Raw genomic sequence first — 7792 nt, 5'->3', positions numbered from 1 at the left:
AGTAAAAAAAATGTTTTCTTGTGTTCAGATGAAATTTCCTGTTTTCCAGTGTGTCCCATTGCCTCCTGTGCTGTCACTGGGCACTACTGAAAAAAGTCTGGATGCCTTGTCTGTTCCCTTGCATAAGGTATTTAGAGACATTGATAAGATCTCCCTGAACTTTCTCTTCTTCAGGCTGAAATGGGGAGTTTAGGGTTCTGCTTACCTGTTTATATTTCTTGAAGAGAAGTGTGACTTAAAAGAGTTTGGTGGAAATATGCCAAGTCAAATGCTGCTTACCTTCTCTCCACATGCCTGTACCCGTTCACAAAAGCAAACTTTCAGGCATGCCCTCCCTGGTAACCATTTGCTCTGGAGTCTATATTTTAGAACTCCAGAGGCAAAATTTCAGGCAAGGCCTGATAACCGTATGCAGAGCAGACTTTCAGAAAAAAAAAAAAAATAAAAAGGAGTAGAATAGTAGGAGGGCTGACTCAAGCTGGGTACCTGCACAGAGGTCCGCCTGAGCATAGCATACCATATACTTTTATATATTTACCATTCATACCATGACTCAGTCCAATAGCAATATTTCACTTTTGGGCCTTTTGCTTCTCATTGGATCTTTTTCTCTGATTCCATGTGGACCTTCATTTTGTTCAGCTGCAGACATTGTTTATGGTCCATAGCCTTGCAGGTACTGTTAAATAAATCCTAAATAAATCCTTTCTTCGCAGCAAAGTGCAAAATAAGGCCCGTTTTGCGGATGTTTGTGATATCTCTGCATTAGCCTTGGATTGTTATTTTTCCCAGTCAGTTCCATTTTTCCCAGCAGAGTGCAAACTAGACCTTATCTTGCAAGTGTTCAGTGTAGTTTGTAGTTACTTTTGGTAAATATGAGCAGAACTTTACAGCTTAAAATTTTAGGAAATCCAGTTTACCAAGTAACATGAGGCAAAGAGTATATTAAAAATCATACAAGCTTATACTTCTAGATGATTCATTACATATAGTATGCATTTACTTAAGCTAAATGATTAATATTAAATTTAAATTGGGCTCATCCATTAGCCTGTAAGTAGTAAAACCATTGCCATACAGACCACTTGTTTAGCAGGGAGAGCTCTGTAAGAGTCAATCTGAAGAACAGTATTTGCCTCAGCATCGCCACCAGGGACTTGGAGAACAAATACCCTCAGAGAAAGAACTGTACGGGGACTTGGAGAGACAAACAGATACCCTGAGAAAAAGAACTGCGTTGTACAGGGACTCTCTGACCTGGGACTACAGGTAACAAGAGCTGCTCTTCAGAAGATGGATTTCACCTGATGCCTCAGCCAAACTTGTCCCACCTCCTCCCTGTTACTAAGGCCAACGAAAAGAAGCATGTGCAGAGGCTCACAGAAGGTCTTGAGGTCACCCAGTGGACAATAAGAGATCCCTGAATGTGAGGTGGCACAGACGCAGGTAAGTTCTGGCAAGTGAAGCAGGGACTTTTTGGGCCTGCACAGTTAAGCCTGGATTGTGAAACAAAGGCAGAGTTTGATCTCAATCCATGGGAGACAGCAGGGGTGAAGAAGCATAAAAGATGGTTCCTAACTGAACATCGGAGAGATCTCCCTACCAAAGGATCATGGATCATGACAGAGGACTGGCAGGATGCTGTTTGGGACCTGGGATCACAGGGACACCTTTGGACCCATGGTGGTAGCTATAATCCTCTTTCCTCCTTTTTTTTTTTTTCTTTCCTTTTTCTCCACTTTCTCTATCATGTGCCGCTTTATAGGCAAAATAATGAAGTTACACTGTTTGATTGAGCATTATAACCCTTTGACATTTTGGTTGCCTTAATTTTGTGCTTCGAGATCAAGGTAAATGAACCATCTCAAATCCATCACTGAGTGGACTGTGACATTAAATTAGCACCATGGGCAGGATTCTGAGAAAAGAGAGGAGTGCAAGTACTCTGTGGTCTGTAACAGGGGAAGGAAGTTTTGCTCCAGCCACACCTGGCCTTACACCTGATAGGTAAGAGGTGTCCAGAAAGTAAGCGAGGCAATTCAGATTTCCTGCACACCACAGACGCCTTGGTGTAGAACACTCCAAACTTGAGTTGAGGGCTCTGTCTCTCAGAATCAAACCAAAAGATCTCAAAGTGCAAAAAGGGGTGTTGATGAGAATAGTCTGCTAGGGAGAGTGAAGGGGCAATCCTGTGTATTTGTGTAACTAAGATGAGCCTTCCTGTAGCAGATTTTTGGCCCCTTCAACCACTCAGGAAAGGGAGGGGCAATGCAGCAGTGGCTGTGTGTTTGTGTAACTAAGTTGTAACTAACTCTGTTTCGGATTCTTTAGGGAGGCACCCTAAGGGAGGCAAACTAAGTTTGGTCCCTTTGTAATAAGAATGACTGAAAAAGCTGATGATCAAGATTCTTGGTTAGTGAAAGATCAAGACTCGTTCTACACACTTTTAGCAAAATATGGGGCTCGACCCTCCGTACCCAGAGAAAACTGGGCTCATGATAACTGGCCTAATTTACAGAGTGTAGTGGACGGAGTGATTTCTTTACGGACTAAGTTCAGATCAAACAAGGACAAAGCTGCAGTCTGTACTGTATTAGGAGCCAGCCTGGTCGCAGCAATTGAATATTGCCCCAGGCGACATAGTGATGAAAGCAAAATTATAGAATCCCTTGAAAATCTGGTGCAGATTTTGCAAAAAAACCCTCCAATTTAGAACAACAATTAGAAATATATAGGGAAGAAAACCTCTCATTAAAAGCTACTCTAAAGGAGGAATGTTTAAAAAACACAGAAGTGCTGTGTGAGAGGGAGTGGGAGCTAAGGGAGAAAAGTATCCGACAAATAAATCAAATTTACCCTCAGAAGGAGTTGGAGGAGACGAGAAAATGTTATGAGGAACACCCACACATGAGACCCTTATTGAAAACAGAATATTTTTATGCAAACGAAGAGGATACTGACCCTCATATCAGAACTAAGCAAACACCTTACACTGCCACCGAGCTGGCCAAACTAAAGAGAGACTATGGGTGCCTCCCTAAAGAATCCGAAACAGAGTACACGTGGCATGTGCTCCTAATTGAGGGAGACCAAATTCAGTTAGGTGAACAGGAAGTTAATGATTACTGAGGGCATGGAGTTTTCTTAACAACTGGTGACAGATGTGCCCTATGGTCCCTAATCCAGTGAGCTGCTTATTGGGATGGAGAGTCAAAGCCTTTAGATAGAGGAGATCCCCTGGCAATCGCTGGCACACCTGGTCAATTCCTAGAAAGTATACACAAAGCAGCCTGCTTGCAAATGATACATGAAAGAAAATTGATTGCCAAATGTGAATCTCCAATGATGCTGCCAGTGAATCCTGACATGATGACTCCCTTGATAAGGGGACTTCCAGAGTCACTTAAACCTACAGGGATTAACCTTCAAAGGACAATTGCATTGATGAGCCCAGCAGAAAGGGTGGAAGGTCTGATTAGTGGCCAGAGGGATGGAGCTGATACTACCATAGATTCACTCTTTACCCATGCCCCGACTTCCCCCAATATGGCCCTGTAAAAATTCAAGAAGAAAGGTTGAGAGGAATCTGTCATATTGAAGTCAAGAATCTGCCCCTCTCTACTGGTACTGCTGCTGCTACTGGTGCTCCGAGAAAGGAGCATCCACATATTAAAACAGGAAAGGGAGAACAGCCCAAGATCCGACAAGAATAGTGGTAGCTATAATCTTCTTTCCCCCTTTTTTTTTTCTTTTCTCTTTCTCCATTTTGTTTATCACATGCTGCTTTATGGGCAAAATAATAAAGTTACACTGTTTGATTGAATTATAACCCCTTGGCATTTTAGTTGCCTTAATTTTGCGCTTTGAGATCAAGGTAAACGAACCATCATGAGTCCATCACTGAATGGACCATGACAAGCTCAAAGTGGGCTCACTTAGGCTGTTGTATTTATAAAATATAGTGGTTGACTCATAGTCAAATTGCATACAGTAGGAAAAGTATACGTGAGACTCCCTAAGCCCACAAGTTTACCAGTGTTTACTGTGCTGTTCTGCTTCCTTGTGGGTCTCCTGGAAGGAGTTCTTGGCCTGGCTACAGCTCAGGCATTTACCTCCTCTGGAGCCTGGACCAAACTGCTGTTGGTTTGGCAGGGGGTGAGTCGAGTGCATCTACCACACTGTGTCTCAGCCCACTTATCCTTTCCTTATGGGGAAGATGCTTCAGTCTCTTACTCATCTCTGTCACCCTGACTCACTCTAGTAAGTCCATATTTGTCTTGTATTGGGGAGCCCAGAGCTGGACCCAGCACTTCTCATGTGACAGGAACCCTGAGGCGCAGAGCACAACACAGCAGACCACCAGCAGGAGCTACAAAGGTGAACTATGGCAGCAAAGACATCCAAGAAACAGCTTCCCCAAGAAACTCTATCCATACTGTCTCCGGTAGCAACACACTTGTCTATGTCTAGATGGTGGAAAAATGTTCTCCTCTACATTTAATAGGGCAGAATTCATTTTTTATTTCAGTTTCATCTGTGTACTTCCTATTTTAGAAACAATAATCTGAAGGCTGTTGCAAAAATGTAATTTTAACCTGGTTTATATTAATATCTTTTTTGACAATACTCAAATCAATATGCTTGGAAACACAATGGAAACACATCACTCTTGATGTCAGTGGAAATTAGGCACTGAAATAGCTTTGAAGAGTCAAGTATTAGTCCTTAGCTTCTAGAATAACTGCCCTATTTTGAATTCTTGCTGTGGCTTTTCAGTGAGGTTTTGCAAGTATGCATAAATAGTTGTCTATATTTAGGTCAGCTATATGTTTGTGCACTGAAATGTTGCTTTTCTTGCATGGTGATATGAAGGAATATAATCCCTTAGGGAAGAATATCGTATCATTAAATTAATCTATGCTATTACATCTCTATTATCACTTCTGTGTACATGCATTTTAAAACTAAAAATGGTACAGTGAAGTAATACACATTTAGAAAACCATTAGTATCACTGCTAATATCTACCCATATTGGTACTGAGTAATTGTACACTTCCCTGCCATTACATGGCATATGTTAATTAACATGAGGGAAGGGAGAAGGGGGGAAAGTTTCCCTAGTATACTGAAAGCAAAGACCACTGGTAATGGGTGTGGATTTTCATGCAAGTCTTGGAGTTACCCTTGAAGTGTTCAGGATGGATTTGAGAGTCAGGTGGGTGCAGTTACTGTCTCAGGTCCTACACACGTGAGTAGCACACATTCAAGCTGCACTCTTCTGATGCTGTTGTTTCACTTGCTCTCTGTATTTCACATTGCCAACGTGTGTGCTTAATGTTAAACAACAAAAAGTACATTTTAGTTTTGCGAATTATTATCCCAGATTTAAATAATACATGAACACTGCATAGTAAGGTGTGTGAATGAGAAAGCTGCATTGCACAATTACTTCTATGAACAGATGCTTATCAGCAAAACAATGTTTTCTGTTTTCCTATAATGAAAGTATCACAGCCTTCCCGTGTACAAATGGATGTGCCACAGGCTGGATTGCCTGAAACTATTTTATCAAATATTGTTTTACTCTTATTTATTTGTTTACTAGATAGATTACATGCTTTTGACACAAGCTTCAGTGAAAGGGGTACAGCTTTATTTCCCAGAGCCAGAACACGTTTTTGAAGTGAAAAGAGTATATCTAATATATTGGTTTTGGAGGATCTGTTTTCTCAGGCTACTGGCACAGTCTACCTAGCGTATAGTTGTGGTCCATGTGGAGACAGTAAAAATTCTTAATTGTGATCTGCAGAACATTTTCTAGGTAATGGCTGTGATTTTACTGAGAGCAACTTTTGTTGTTGGTACATATTACAGAATGATTTCTGTTTCTTGTTGCTATGGCAGGAAGAGTTTTAGTCCAAGCCTTTTAAAGTAGGCTCCTTTTTTTTTTTTTTTTCCTAATGCAAGTACTCAACAGCTCTCTGAAGTGTCCAGTAAAGTAATTTAACAAAAGGAAAAATATTTTCCTCAATCTCTCTCCTTCTTTTGACAAGAGATGTACTTTGCTAATCTTGAAACTACATCTCAGTAAGTGCTCTCATTTCCTTTCTGCTTTTATACAAAAGCAGGCACAAGTCTCAACTTTGTTATTAGTTCACAGAGGTTTAACTGCAGACTGTTCTAGCTGTCAGAGGAAGCAGAGAACTCTGAAGCCATTAATGTTACACCAAAGGCAAAGTTTGACAATTTTCATTTAATGATATAGTTGTCTCAAATCTTGTGACTTTCCAAGCCCTACTGAGGTTTCCAGAAACAGCCTGTGACGTTCTATAAGCTTTTTTGTTTGTTTTCATGTACTGGCTTAGTTGCTCCATTCTGGGCTGGTTGGCAAATGAAGTCATAGAAGATGGCATATGTAAATTATGGATCTGTTTTCTTTTTGCAACACCATGTACATTGCACACCTGTTTTGAGAACTGTGGACAGGTAAAGATAAGCAGAGAACATATTTCCCTATTTTATTTCCTAATGTTTCCCTGCCCTTCTGAAGATCTAAAGTCAAAATACTTTTCCTCAAGCTGAAAATAATTTAAGATCTGCAGCTTAAATTATTTAGTGGGGTTACTATTAGATTGCAAAGACACAAGTTTTCATTTTCTACTCCTGGTTGCTATAGCATCCCTTCCTCTACCTTCTGGCTGGAGAAAACCACCAAGACAGTGAATTAATGTTAGTTCTTCCTCCTGGTGGAATGTAAACCTGGCCTGTGTCATGCTTTAGCTCCCAGTCATATTAGACAATTATTTTTCACATTTTTTATTTCCTGGTCTAAGTAGGCAGTTCTTTCTTCATGGAATAGTGATGGATTTTAATTTGTGAAACCTGCAGGCATGTCCAATCTATGTAGGATTCCTGGTATTCCTGGACTACAACATACTCAAATTTCTAGTGGAGTATAGAAGAAGTTTCCTGAGAAGGACTGAAGCTTTTCCCAGTGGAGAAGCAACAATTAGGCTATCTTAATAGCAGTCATCGTCAGGCTTCAGGCCACTAAAATTAGGGCATCGAATTTCCAACATACTTCTCTATCAACTGCTACCTACAGCCCAGTGCAGGACTAGTTGGCTTTAAAATAGTCTCTCTTCCCTCTTTCTCAGCAACCTGGTAGAAAGGCAGTGGTGAAGCACTTATCTTGATCTTGGATTAGATCTTGAGACCAGGAACAGGACCACTGACAGTCACAACTTTCTAACCCTGCCAGCTCACCCTCGTTTTCACTGGGCAGGTCAGAATACCAGAAACAGAACTTCAGAACAACAAAAGTAAATTTATAAAAATATTTTTAAATGGAGAAAAATAGAATTGGTAGTATGGTAGGACAACAAAGGTGGAGGACTCGATTTGCCATCAGGGGGCCCAACTTAAATGCCTCCATGTAAACGCACGTAGCATGGGAAGTAAACAAGGAGAGTTAGAGAAGTGTATGTGCCTGCAGGGCTATGATCTCATTGGCATCAGGAAGAAGTGGTGGGATGACTCCTGTGACTGGAGTGGTGGAATAGAAGGTGTGGCAGTTACATGTCCCCTGATGAGATCTAGAGCCTTCAATAGGACAGCTGATGGTTCTTTAACACTTTTTGTGCCCCACTGTGCCTGTCCCCATGTATACACCTTGGATGGTGCTGACAGTTACATCCTCCCCACACCTGGGGGCAGAGTGACTTCACCTCCCCCCAGCTTGTGGGGCAGGAGGGGTGAGACCCTTAGTCAGCTGACAAAGTCTTCAACAA

General features: G+C 41.3%; 1 pseudogene; it reads left to right on the top strand.

Annotated features, from left to right (window-relative positions):
* The first annotated feature begins 2364 nt into the window (after positions 1 to 2364).
* On the top strand, positions 2365 to 4817 carry LOC135579698 (uncharacterized; annotated as a pseudogene).
* The last annotated feature ends 2975 nt before the right edge of the window (positions 4818 to 7792 follow it).

The sequence above is a fragment of the Columba livia genome, chromosome 5 (genome assembly GCF_036013475.1).
Source record: "Columba livia isolate bColLiv1 breed racing homer chromosome 5, bColLiv1.pat.W.v2, whole genome shotgun sequence".
Taxonomy (NCBI): Eukaryota; Metazoa; Chordata; class Aves; order Columbiformes; family Columbidae; genus Columba; species Columba livia.
The sequence above is the reverse complement of the archived record's forward strand: the minus strand, read 5'-3'. Positions and strand labels throughout refer to the sequence as shown.